This window comes from Arvicanthis niloticus, chromosome 2, assembly GCF_011762505.2.
Source record: "Arvicanthis niloticus isolate mArvNil1 chromosome 2, mArvNil1.pat.X, whole genome shotgun sequence".
NCBI lineage: Eukaryota > Metazoa > Chordata > Mammalia > Rodentia > Muridae > Arvicanthis > Arvicanthis niloticus.
In genome coordinates, this window is record NC_047659.1 from 81,811,949 (window position 1) to 81,826,720 (window position 14,772).

At 39.3% G+C, this 14,772-nt stretch overlaps 1 long non-coding RNA gene across 1 annotated transcript in view; it reads right to left on the reverse strand.

Annotated features, from left to right (window-relative positions):
* Positions 1-2,626: 2,626 nt before the first annotated feature.
* Positions 2,627-14,772, reverse strand: part of LOC143441390 (uncharacterized) — a 61,466-nt gene continuing 49,320 nt past the window's right edge. The window contains exon 3 of the long non-coding RNA XR_013108735.1: positions 2,627-3,049. This is a non-coding gene — a long non-coding RNA (uncharacterized LOC143441390). The remainder of the gene's footprint in view (positions 3,050-14,772) is intronic.

Consider the following 14,772-nt stretch of genomic DNA (forward strand, 5'->3'; position numbering starts at 1 on the left):
AAGATGTGACTAGTCATTGTGTCAAATAATAAGACTAAAACTATGAAAGTAGAAATGTTTATAAAATTAGTTGGGTTTTTTTAATGTACTTAAGAAAAACCTTGTAGAGAGTGTAATGTGTCTTCTGGATTTAATTATCATGGAATAGCCATTAAGAGACTGAAGTCTGGTAGGCTGCAAAGTGAAACTAGAAAGAACTTACATAAAGATGACTTTTAACTTCCATCCCCTTGCGTGATAAGACTGGGTGATGAGGCCACTCAACAGAAAAAACATGAGAAGAGAAAGGAAAAGCTGCACATAAATAAAGGATTCATATTTTAGACTCAGTTTTAAGATTGTGTGCAGCATCTGGGTGGAGGAATCTAGTGGATAGGCCCAACAAATGATAGATTTCTAAATAAAAGCTATAAAATTGAGAATTATATTGGGTGTAAACAGAGATAGAACTCTAGGAGACAAGAAAGAATTGTGTCTTCTTATATCCAAAAATGTATTGGACTGGAGAAATGGTTCAGTGTGTAAGAGAACTGCTTTTCCAGAGGACCTGGATTCAATTCCAGCACCCACATGGTTCCTCACAACAATGTGTAGCTACAGTTCCAGGGAATCCTATACCTTCTTCAGGTCCCTATGGATACCAGACTCACATTGCATATATACAGACACATATGCAGGTAAAACATCCATACATATCACCTCTTACTTAAATTCCAGAAACACCACTCACCTTATCTTTATCCAGTTTTACCTATTCAGTTCAGTTGTGTTCTTGTCACTAAAACTGGAGTGAAATTTTAATCTTTAATCCCTTTTTCTGGAATATAGACATGCCATTAGTACACACCTTTAGTCCCAAATATTGATGCCCATCTTTGGGTTTCATTGCTGTGAAGACACACCATGACCAAAGCAACTCTTATAGAGGCAAACATTTAATTGAGCCTGGCTTACAGTTTCAGAGGTTTCAGTCCATTATCATCATGATGGGAAGCATGGCAGCATCCAAGGAGACATGGAGCTAAAGAAAGAGCTGAGAGTTTTACATCTTAACCTGAAAGAAGTCAGGAATAGACTTAATTCTGCAGGTATCCTTGAGGAGAGTCTCTTACACACTGATTGGAGCCTGAGATAGGACCTCAAAATCCACCCTCCACAGTGACACACTTCCTACAAGAAGGCCACACCTCCTAACAATGCACCTTCCCATTGGCCAAGCATAGTCAAACCACCACAATGTCTAATTGAAGGACAAAGTAATGACGAATCAGAGAAATATTTGACAGGTTATACCCAATTCTTAAGAGAACAGCACAGGAAAGAGAAGCTATTTAAGAGGAGCACAGGGAGAGAGTTCAGTGAAATGGGAGTCAGTGCAAAGAGTGCAATGGAGTAGAGTTGAGTTTATTCATGAGTTCATGCAGTACAGAGCAGGTCAGCAGAGGTAGTTGAAGCCAGAGAATAAGAAGGAGTCAGAAGATTAGCACAAATTGCCAGAGTTATTTTGAAGCCAAGCAGAGTGAGAGGCTGAGAGAAGCCAGATTGAATCAGTCGGCTTAAAGAGAAATTTGAGCCAGAACAGCTGAGTTGAACCAGCCAGCCAGAGTTCAGAAAAAGCTAGAAAAGGTAAGTTTATTGAGCAGTAAGCCCCCAAGTTGACAATTACATCAGACAAATAAAAGTTACAGTTATAGTCAGCACTGCTGCTTCTTCATTCAGGAGTAGCACTTGGAACAGAGCTCTGAGTGTATCCCCACTGAGGATGGAAGTTAGCTTTGCCAGTGCCTCAAGGTTGACTTCCCTCCCACTAGTATCTTCCATACTTCTGGATCTACAACTATAATGATGTACCAAGTATCAACACAAATGTTGTGGAAAGCAAAGCCTTACTCTTACTATCCACCTTCCAGCTTTTTCCTTTGTATAATGAAATATCACTCTTAGCAACAGAACTTCTCTGAGAATGCGACACCTAGAATTTCAGCCCAAATGGCTCAACTGAAAGAAAGGAAGCCCTCCATTCTTCTGGTTCAGGGACAAAAAACTGACGCTGGGGACAAACCTATTGTTGACTTTATTTTTTAAACAAGATGTCATTAGAACAAACAGCATGTGGACTTACATTTTGCTTATAAATTCTTTCACACTACAGTGTCAGATGTGGTAGACCATGGTAGAGCATTTCAGTTCTATCAGCATTTCAACCATACCACACTGACCTAGAAGGTCTTTGGGTGTGATCAGAGCAGCCGTGTTCATTGACTAAAAATCCTCTATAGCTGTCATTAATGGTAATGGACTAATGGTGGTATCTGAGTTGTGGGAAAGTAGTGGTGGACTCCTGGGAGGTAGAAATGTACAACAATGAGCAAAGAAAAAGAGTAACCATCAGGGAAACCAAGCAAATAGTATGGAACAAGATGAGAAGCTCACATAGAAAGAACCCAGAAGTCCACCCCTTGCCTGTGGAAATACTCAGAAGCAACTAAATGACACTTAGTTCAGGACAACTTTTACACCAGAGTAAATTGTGCAGCAAAGTTGTAGCTGTATTTATACCACAAGCTGATAAGAATTGATGAACAACATGAATAACCATTAAAGGCACCAGCAATTCAAGAGTATATAGGAATAAATTGAATTTTATTTATCTAAACATCACCTATACTCATGTGGTATACACAAATAGCTACATAGTTAAAAAATTACATGACATCCTTTTCCTAAGTAGCTTCAAAAGATGTACACAGGTAATAGCAATAAATACACAAATGAGAAAAGATGCTGGGCTCATTTAGTAAGGAATTCTCTGATAGAGGTGAGAAGTTCTGGCTGGAGAAGTGAAAAACCAACTGTCAGTGCCCTTCCTGGTCCACTCCTTTCCATGCTAATTGTCCCATACTTAGTGATGTCATGTACCAATATCCATGATACTTTTCTAGATCTGTTCCTTCTGGTCTGCTTCTTGGAAACTGCCATTCTTTCTTTCCTTGGGATCTCACAAGTGTCCAGATACCATGTAGAAGTTCATGTTCTGTGCTCTCCTTGACTGTAAAGAACAAGGAAACTTTTGCAGCAGGATTGATGATAACAGACCCACAGCTGAGAAAGACATAGAAGAGTTCTGTGACAACCCCTACCCATACCCACTGAAACATGTAAAACCCTAGACAGTGAAGCCATCAAAAAAAAGTCCTTATGATTTGGATACCAAAGTGTAGCACTCCACAATAGATGCCCACTGGCAGAGGTGGGGTGATGAAGGATTTATTTTTCTTTACATGGCTGGCCACTGGGAATCTGACCATGCTCCCGTGACTATATGGACAATATAAATTGTATTTGTTTTGCTTTCTTGATCTCTCTCTCTCTCTCTCTCTCTCTCTCTCTCTCTCTCTTTCTCACGGAGAGAGCACAAGGGGAGAGTCAGATTCGGGAGGACTGGGAAGTAAGGGTGGTGATGGGGTGCATTATGTGAAATTCCAAAATAATAAACTAAAAATATTTTTAAAGAAAAAAAGAAAAAAATCAACTCTATGCAACTCAAAGTGTAATCAGAGAAGTATACAGAATATATGGGGAGCTTTGAACATTGCCAGGCACTGTATCTAGAAACCAATACTAAGGCCTTTACATACTCAGCCCAGAACTCCCCCTCAGCCTGGTTCCTATATTTTTTGCTCTGTACAGTAGAGATCGATGGTTTGATCTGCATTCTTCCCCTATAGCAATTGTCACCTCTCAACTCTTTAAAATTATACTGCTCAAGGCAAGTGGGTCTCTTCCTTCCTAAAATTGTAGTTAATGACCCAAAGAAAGTTGGGGTTCTTTTATGGGTTTTTCTGTTGCTTTGGCATTCTGGTTTCACTTTTGGCAATGCTAGGAATTGAACCTAGAACTTTATGTAGGATAGATAAGTATTCTACCACTGAGTTATACGTCCTTCCCAAATAACAACCTGTTACAAGTAAAAGCTCTGGGGAACTATTTAAGAGTTCATGTTTTAAACTGGAGAAATGTTTCAGCATTTAAGAGTACTGACTTCTCACAAAAGAACACACATGGTATTTACTCACTGATAAGTGGATGTTAGCCCAAAAGCTTGGAATAGCCAAGACTCAACTCACAGACCACATGAAGCTCATGAAGAAGGAAGGCCAAGTGTGGATGCCTCGGTCCTACTTAGAAGGAGTACAAAAATACTCAAGGGAGCAAATATGGAGACAAAGTGTGGGACAGAAACTGAAGGAGAGGCCTTCTGGAGACCATTACACCTGAGTGATGTGGATGTCAGGAAGTGCATGCTGACAGGAGCCTGATATAGCTGTCTCCTTAGAGGTCTGCCAGAGGCTGACATATTCAGAGGCAGATGTTCACAGCTAACCACTGATCTGATCAAGGGTTTCCCAATGGAGAAGTTAGAGAGAAGAGTGAAGGAGCAGAAAGGGTTTGTGGCCCCATGAGTAGAGCAACAATACCAATGAACCAGAGCTCCCCAGGGTCTAAACCACCAGCCTGGTAGCACATAGTGAAAGACCCATGACTCCATCTGTATATGAAGGGGAGGATGGCCTTGTTGGGCTTAGGTGGGAGAGGAGATCCTGGGTCCCATGAAGGATGAACACCAAGTTGGGGGGGGGGATTCAAGGGTGGGGTGGGAGTGGGGGGTAGGTGGGGGCACATCCTCATAGAAGCATGAGGAGGGGGTGGGATAGGAGGTTCCTGGGTGGTGGGGGAATGGGGGGTAAGAGGATAAAATCTGAAATGTAAATATAATATCCAATAAAAAAAAAAAAGAGTACTAACTTCTCTTCCAGAGGACCTAGGTTGAATTCTCAGCACCCACATGACAGCTCACAACTGTCTGTAATTCTAGTTCCTTGGGATCCCACACCCTCACACACACACACACACACACACACACACACACATATGTATATATATATATGTATATTCATATATACATATATGAATATACATATATATATATATATATATATATATATATATTCAGGCAAAACAACAATGTACATGAAATTAAAATGATCTTTTAAAAAATGAGTTTGTTTCAGAATTACTGAGACAACCCTCGGCTGCTTTCTCCTCTCATATAAAGCTCAACAAAATTTCTTTCTCCTTCTGACTCTGAACTTGGCAAATCCCTGCCAATTCTTCCTCAAGGCTACTGTTCCTGAACTGGAACTGTCACCCACAAAAGAAGAGCTATCTCCTTGTCTGAGATCAATTTGCAGCCTAGAAGTCTCCAGCTGAGGTGACTCCATAGAGCCTCAGCCTAGACAGGAATGATATAAAAGAAAAGAGGAAATCTAGGACTTGAGTGCCACTCCCACCATGGTGCCACACCAACACTGCAAAATGAACATAGAGTTCTTTCTAGCTGATCCCAGCCCAGCCTGATTCTACCCAGTCTGCCCATGAGTCAGTCACCATCAATCACCAGCCAGCAAAGGAGACAGAGCCAATTAGTTACAAATACCACAGAAGCAGAATCTTTCCCTCAAAGTTCATTCTTACAATTCTTCTTCTTTTTTTTTTCTTTTGCCTTTTTTTTTTTTTTTTTTTTTTTTTTTTTTTTTTTTGATATTTTCCCTAAAGACTTTTCTCATGCCAGAACTGGAAGGTGTGCTTTACCTTGTAATTTGTATGTTCCTGGCTGTTCTAATAGGCAAATTACTGTAAGAAAAGAACTTATTAAACAAAGTAATTGTATTCTGAGTGACAATTTGAAGGTTTCCATGATTCTTATGGTATGATTTGTTCCACTTTCCAATGTAGTTTTATGTTTCCTTCTTTACAGTTGTCCTTTAGGTGCTAAGAACCAGGACTTTGACAGCTATCTTTGGTGGCCCATTCTTTCCATCTTCTGGGAGAATCAGATCTCACTTGGCTTCTCAAACCGTTTTCTATGCTCTATTTTGGTAGTATGTATGTCTTGGCTGGTAGGTTCCCATGCTATATCCATTGTTCAGCATTTCAGATATCATTCTCTACTTGTTCATCCTCTGCACAACTTTGTTCTCAGTAAAGAGACTCTTCTTAACTGCCAAGAATGAGATAGTGTCCAAGCTAATCAAAATGACATTCTTCTTGCCAATGACTGGTCTAAACATTAGCAAATAATCCTTTCCTGGCCAGTGAGATGGGAGAGTAAATATAGTGAAAAAACTTCTAGGAAAAAGTATCTTTAGTCTTAAAAAGAAATGTTTAAATGGCTTCTCAGGAAAGGCGACAGATTAATTGATGCCTCTATTCATCACTAGCATGTTGAAGAACTCACTAAGGAAACAAAAAAAATTTCCTCATAGGAGAAAAAAATCCTAACAAGATGAAAGAGAGAGAGAGAGAGAGAGAGAGAGAGAGAGAGAGAGAGAGAGAGAGAGGAAGAAGAAGAAGAAGAAGAAGAAGAAGAAGAAGAAGAAGAAGAAGAAGAAGAAGAAGAAGAAGAAGAAGAAGAAGAAGAAGAAAGAGGAGGAGGAGGAGGAGGAAGGATGAATGGAAGAAAGAAAAAGAACATAAAGAAACTCAATTTAATTTAAAAATGAAGATAAAACCAAGAAAAAGAAAACAAGCAGATACTCAAACCCCCTTATCAGATTTCAGAATTGCCTCTCCCCTTACAGACAGAAGCAAGGTACTCTCACAGTATCTGTGGGTAGAGACATGAAGCAAACATGAGGACAGAGACACAGAGTAAAACTCCAAATACACAAAACTGAAAGCCTTCTATAAGTCAGATCTCCCAACTCTTGACAGTCAGAATACATGCAGGCAGCTGGAGATCTCGTCTATGAAGTATGTAGCCTATGGAGAAAAAAGTAATAATAATCTTGTCTAAATTTTCTCCAATAAATCTAACCAGGCAGATCACACATGACAGTGGAACCCACAGTTCACAGGGCCCAATCATGTGCAAACAGTTTTCACCAATAAATCTACCCAGGTGGATCACAAGTGACAGTAGAGTTCACAGTTCACAGGGCACAATCATATACAGTTTCCAATAAACACTTTGGTGGCCCATTACAAAGGTTTGACTCTAGATGATCATCAGACCATTGAAGAAAGATTTACAGTGAAAGAGTCTCAAGCAAACACACAAGTAACAGAGAAGACAATTGATGTAGGGGGGAAAAAACACCAGTGAAATCAGTGGCTTTGAATAGATGAAGTGTAGTCTACATCTGTAATCCAAAACAAAATGCTACTTATCCTCTGAGAAGAGGAGTTGAAAAAAAGAGCTCCCCAAAATTAGGTTTTTAGTGAAAAATTGGACAGATAAATTAACAGATAAATCAATTGTCTTCAATCGCCAAGACAACGACTCTAGGAGATAGAGGCCTTTGGAAGATTCAGAGGTCATAAGAGCTTTGTCCTTTTGAATAGTAGCATCCTTATCAATAAGACCCCAGTGAAATAGCTCTCTCCTTCCAAAAATGAGGCTACAAAGACACTTTTTGTGAAGTAGAAAGCCTGAACTGATAATAAATCTTCTAGCTCCACAATCTTAAATGCCCCAGCCTCCAGAACTATAGAAGATATATTACTGTGGTTTCATACTCTGTCCATCCAGTTTATAAGGTTTTTTTTTATTATAACATTCTCCAAATGGCACATCATCATGAAGTTTATAATGAAATGGGAACAAAGAATATATGGAGGGAAAGTCATATTACATATTAAAGATCAAAAACTCAAAAGGGCTCCAAACGTCTCTCCATTAATATTGAAAACTGAGAGTTGACAGAGGAATTCCTTGAGAATTCTGAGTGAAAAATTACTTATAAACTATAATATATATGAAGCTAAACTACAAAATACATACGCAATTGAGCTAAATATTTTGCAGCTACTCAAAGCTCCCCACCACCCCTACCCCCCAAAAAATGCTTTCTACATATGTTAGCTCAGTGAGCTATTGGAAGATTTGCTCCCCTAACGTAGGCAAATAAACCAGGAAAATTAAACACTCTCACATACACACACACAGTCAAGAAACGCAGGCACCAGGGTATTTGACACATGAAATGAGAAAGACATAAAGAACACTGGCATTGAGGTTGGAGGAAACCTTAGTAAGCATAAGGGAGAAAATGTACCCATGCTGGCAAAAGTCAGATCTCAGGAGATAGTCCTAGAAAACAAGGTTGACAAATGGAACAGTTAAAGGCATGTGGCAGCTGTGAGGGAAGGAGCCTTAGCCAGTGGCAAAATATTGACTGAGCAAGTGAAAGATGTGGAATGAAACTGCTCCTGAAATCATCTTTGAGCCATCTTAACACCACCCATCTCCAGATCTCATGTTATGAAGCTGAATAATCCCAACCCCACGGGCTTTTCTATTCCTTACAGTCAAAGTTACAATAATCTCTACAGAAACTCACAATCCTCCAGCAAAACATGTGGGCAGGATACGTGGCATGGCGAGGAAAGCCACAGCCCATGAAAACAGTGCTGTTGCTAGTCACTTGAATACTCACTTGCACTTTTCTCTTGTACCTGTTCAATCCCTGTCGCCAGCAATCATTTCCATGGCACACTTACATTGTTTGCTGCTCTGTTTTAAGCCAGTTGCTGGTCACACTCCCCAGTTTTATGTCTTCGATTCAAGTTCCATTCCCATTGTTAAAAGCTCTCTAGTAATTTTATGAGAAAGTAAACAGAAAAATTAGAATACCCGCTCACATTTCAATACTGAACCAGTGTCTTTGAGCATCTCTTCCATTAATTCCCTGTTGAGGCAGGAAAAACCTAGAGATGATTTAGTAACCAGGAAAATGACTTGGTTTGAACTATGCACAGGCCCCTTTCTCCACAAAGCATTGAGCAACCTAGGACCCACCTGCACACCCCTCTCCAAACAAAGCAACCAGATCCTTCTAACCTATAGCTCCTTAGCAACCTTTAGTCACTCTACTTTTGTGGCCAGACATATCCTGGAAGTAGAAGCAGTTGTTGCCTTGGTTTTCATCCACAATGGACTACAAATTATAAGCTGAAATGGGTTCTATTCTCCCCACATTTCTTTTGGTCACTGTGTTTGTCACAGAAGCAGAAGCTATCTAGGATACCCTCTTAAACTGGTCCATAGTTGACCAAATCAGATGAACCATGGGAAAGGATGTGTTGCACTGACATAACGCTTAAGTAGCTCAAACATATCAATCAAAACAAAAGGCCACTTACAGCTCACCACAAACAACCACTGGACCCACAAAACTGCCAACTCTCTTGCTGCATATCTGAGCTGCAGGTTCACTATCTCTGAATAAAACTCTTTCCTACTTTGCCACTGTATACACTGATACAGTTATTTGAATAAGGCTCCAAGAATGTAAGAATAGTCCAGAGAGAGGGCACTGTCATTGCACTTTTTAATCCCATGTGCTGTTAGGGGAGTAAAGAAGTACCAAGGTCATACTGATAGAAAACTGGTCCTTAGAACTTTCCTGTCACAATGGCAGATGGTTGCTAGGAACAGAAAGAAACCATTTGTTTTCAGAATATACTGTGGAATAGACTGACTGGCTTAAACTCAGACAATAGGTTGCTGTTTTGAAACATCAAAAATACAAGTCACATACAAACTCCTTTAATGGTGCATTCCTCCTGTTCTGTCTCACAGTAAAGGCATTTTAAAATCCAAACCACAACTTCCTGCTATAATCGTTTTCTCTTGTGGCCTCATTGCAAATAAGACACAAAGGCTTCTCACCAGATCTACAGCATCCATTCTGGAAATATTATGCACTTTGAGTAATATCATCTTCAGGCAAAATAAATAAATAAACAAAAAAATAATAATGCCACCTCTCTATGATTTGAAAGCCCAAGGAAGAAAATATTTTATTCATCAGATTTATAGCACTTGGCTTCAGAAAATAAATGTGTAGTTTTATGCAATAATAATAATTAAAGGAATTATGCAAATATGAAAGGCAGTATTTTTTGTTATAGCATTTTATTCACAAGCCATGTACTGAATATGATTTAAAGATGCAAAATCGTTAGTCTTTGCATTGATCACAAAATTCATAGGTTATTTCCTTTGGGAAGCCAGAAACTCATGATGGATGATACCATAATGTATGCATATGTATATAGATATCCAATGCATTATGGAGAAATACAACTAGATCGAACTAATGTGTCCTTAAGTGCATATAAATTTTATGGTAGCTTAATGCATGTGCATTTATTTCTAGATAATGCTAATATCTTTTCTAGTTACAAGAGGAGGTTTCAAAGTGTATATAGAGAGAGGGGGTAGCCTGTCTTTCAAGATAAGAATTAACATTGTTCATTAATCTCTCTTTAATAGATATTTTAATGTGACTTTAAAACAATTCACATCACAGCTGAACAAAAATATAAAATTGGCCTAGATATAATATCATGACAGATTCATTAAGGCTTGTACAAGTCAAGGGACTTTTCCCTTAGTAATCTATATCTCTACTAATAAGTGTGCAGTCAGCAAGAAACTCGTGTATGCCGGTACTTGCCAAATTCTAGCAATGGTGCTGACAGATTTCCACTCCATTTGAAGGTAAACAGAGAAATCTGACCACATTTGTATATAGAATAACTATTCTATATACAAATGTGGTCAGATATTCCTTTATGTCCTACTCACATTTAGCCCTTTCTCCCCATATAGGCTGCCTTCACTCCAGGCAGATCAAGTTATTTTACACCTGAAGTTGGCCATACTAAAACAGGGCCCCCAGAGCTTAGTAAGCCCTGAGACCTCAGCACAACTGACTCTATGATGGAAACGCCATTCAGTCTGTAAAATTTAGCATTTAGACAGCACCTTCCAAAACTAGAAGAAGGTCTAATTCGTCAAAATGCATATAGTTCTGAGGAAATCTCAAAATGTACTAACCTTGATTTTTAGCTTCTCTAGTTCCAATTCTGGTTAACTGCTAACTGAAGTGTGTCAACACAGAACATGGTTTTTGTGCTTAAAAATTCACCCTGAAAAACAGTCAGTGCTACCCTGGGATCCTGAACATCCAGTGCAGTTGCTGGACAGCTAATCAAGAGTTTCTATTGGCTTAACCCTATGCCGGAGCAGTCTTCTCTGGAAAATACACCACAAGAATCACCATGCTCTTTAATTTGCTTACTGTTTCCTTCTCAACAGTGAACACTTTGTGGGTTCTCTTCTCCTTGACCTGTGAGTTTTGGAAGCAGAAATTGTCTTAAGTTTTATTGAGAGACAATGTTATATCAGAATGCTGGAGAGAAATCACTAAGCTTAGCTAAATTCGAATTCTACCCTTCCCACTCTGTATTTTTTTTTTTTTTTGGATATTATATTTACATTTTAAAATTTATACCCTTACCACATTCCCCCCACCCCCACCCAGGAACCTCCTATCCCATCCCCCTCCTCATGCTTCTATGAGGATGTGCCCACGCCTACCCCGCACTCCCACCTCCCCACCCTCAAATTCCCCCCCCCCAACTCGGTGTTCATCCTTCATGGGACCCAGGATCTCCTCTCCCACCTAAGCCCAACAAGGCCAACCTCCCCTACATGTACAGACAGAGTCAAGGGTCTTTCACTATGTGCTCCCAGGCTGGTGGTTTAGACCCTGGGGAGCTCTGGTTCATTGGTATTGTTGCTCTACTCATGGGGCCACAAACCCTTTCTGCTCCTTCACTCTTCTCTCTAACTTCTCCATTGGGAAACCCTTGATCAGATCAGTGGTTAGCTGTGAACATCTGCCTCTGAATATGTCAGCCTCTGGCAGACCTCTAAGGAGACAGCTATATCAGGCTCCTGTCAGCATGCACTTCCTGACATCCACATCAACATCTATCTTTGGTGACTGCACATGGGTAGATACTCAGGTGAAATGGTCTCCAGACGGCCCCTCCTTCAGTTTCTGTTCCACACTTTGTTTCCATATTTGCTCCCTTGAGTATTTTGTTACTCCTTCTAAGTAGGACCAAGGCATCCACACTTGGTCTTCTTTCCTCATGAGCTTCATGTGGTCTGTGAGTTGCATCTTAGGTATTGTGAGCTTTTGGGCTAATATCCAATTATCAGTGAGTGAATACCATGTGTGTTCTTTTGTGATTGGGTTACCTCACTCAGTATGATAATTTCTAGTTTCATCCATTTATCTAAAAATTTCTCAAATTTATTATTTTTAATAGCTGAGTAATACTCCATTGTGTAAATGTACCACATTTTTTGTATCCATTCCTCTGTTGAAGGACATCTGGGTTCTTTCCAGCTTCTGGCTATTACAAATAAGGCTGCTATGAACATAGTAGAACATATGTTCTTGTTACATGTTGGAGCATTTTCTGGGTATATGACCAGGAGTGGTATAGCTAGGTCCTCAGATAATGCTATGTCCAGCTTTCTGAGGAACCACCAGACTGATTTCCAGAGTGGTTGTACCAGCTTGCAATCCCACCAACAATGGAGGAGTGTTCCTCTTTCTCCACATCCTTGCCAGCATCTACTATCACTTGAATTTTTGATCTTAGCCATTCTGAGTGGTGTGAGGTGGTATCTCAGGATTGTTTTGATTTGCATTTTCCTGATGACTAAAGATGTTGAGCATTTCTTAAGGTGCTTCTTGGCTATTCGAGTTTCTGCAGTTGAGAATTCTTTGTTTAGCTCTGTACCCCATTTTTAATAGGGTTATTTGGTTGTCTGGAGTCTAATTTCTTGAGTTCTATGTATATATTGGGTATTAGCCCTCTAACAGATGTAGGATTGGTAATGATCTTTTCCCAATCTGTTGATTGCCATTTTTGGCCTGTTGACAGTGTCCTTTGCCTTACAGAAGCTTTGCGATTTTATGAGGTCCCATTTGCCAATTCTTGATCTTAGAGCATAAGCCATTGGTGTTCTGTTCAGGAACTTTTCCCCTGTGCATAGGTATTTGAGGGTCTTCCCCACCTCCTCTTCTATTTGTTTCAGTGTATTTGATTTTATATGAAGGTCCTTTATCCACTTGGACTTGAGCTTTGTGCAAGGGGATAAGAATGGATTGATTTGCATTCTTCTACATGCTGACCTCCAGTTGAACCAGCACCATTTGCTGAAAATACTGTCCTTTTTCCACTGGACGGTTTTAGCTCCTTTGTCAAAGATCAAGTGACCATAGGTGTATGAGTTCATTTCTGGATCTTCAGTTCTATTCCATTGATCTTCCTGTCTGTCTCTGTATCAATACCATGCAGTTTTTATCACTATTGCTCTGTAGTACAGCATGAGGTCAGGGATGGTGATTCCCCAGAAGTTCTTTTATTGTTGAGAATAGTTCTCGCTATCCTAGGTTTTTTGTTATTCCAAATGAATTTGCAAATTGCTCTTTCTATCTCTATGAAGAATTGATTTGGAATTTTGATGGGGATTGCATTGAATCTGTAGATTGCTTTTGGAAAGATGGCCATTTTTACTAAATTAATCCTGCCAATCCACAAGCATGGGAGATCTTTCCATCTTCTGAGATCTTCTTTGATTTTTTTCTTCAGAGATTTGAAGTTCTTGTCATACAGATCTTTCACTTCCTTGGTTAGATTCACTCCAAGATATTTTATATTATTTGTGACTATTGTGAAGGGTGTCATTTCCCTAATTTCTTTCTCAGCCTTTCTCAGAGTAGAGGAAGGCTACTGATTTGTTTGAGTTGATTTTATATCCAGCCACTTTGCTGAAGTTGTTTATCAGGTTTAGGAGTTCTCTGGTGGAAGTTTTAGGGTCACTTAAGTATACTATCATATCATCTGCAAATAGGGAAATTTTGACTTCTTCCTTTCCTATTTGTATCCCTTTGACTTCCTTTTGTTGTCTAATTGCTCTGACTAGGAGTTTCAGTACTATATTGAATAGGTAGGGTAAGAGTGAGCAGCCTTGTCTAGTACCTGATCTTAATGGGATTGCTTCAAGTTTCTCTCCATTTAGTTTGATATTGGCTACCGGTTTGCTATATATTGCTTTTACTATGTTTAGGTATGGGCCTTGAATTCCTGATCTTTCCAAGACTTTTACCATGAAGGGATATTGAATTTTGTCAAAAGCTTTCTCAGCATCTAGTGAGGTGATCATGTGGTTTTTTTCTTTGACTTTGTTTATATAGTGGATTATATTGATGTATTTCCGAATATTGAACCATCCCTGCATTCCTGGGATAAAGCCTAATTGATCATGATGGATGATTGTTTTGATGTGTTCTTGGATTCAGTTTGCAAGAAGTTTCTTTTTGTAGGCACTTAGAGCTATGAGTTTTCCTCTTAGTACTGCTTTCATGGAGTCCCACAATTTTTGGTATGATGTGGCCTCATTTTCATTAAATTCTAAAAATTCTTTAATTTCTTTATTTCTTCCTTGACCAAGTCATATTGAGTAGAGCATTGTTCAGTTTCCATGTGTATGTGGGCTTTCCATTGTTTTGTCATTATTAAAGATCAGCCTTAGTCCATGGTGGTTTGATAGGGTGCAAGGGATTATTCCAATCTTTTTGTATCTGTTGAGGCCTGTTTTGTGACCAATTATATGGTCTATTTTGGAGAAGGTAGCATGAGGTACTGATGAAAAGGTATATTCTTTTGTTTCAGGATGAAATGTTCTATAGATATCAATTAAATCCAGTTGGTTCATAACTTCTGTTAGTTTCATTGTGTCTCTGTTTAGTTTCTGTTTCCATAATCTGTCCATTGCTGAGAGTGGGGTGTTGAAATCCCCCACTATTATTGTGTGATGTGCAATGTATGCTTTGAACT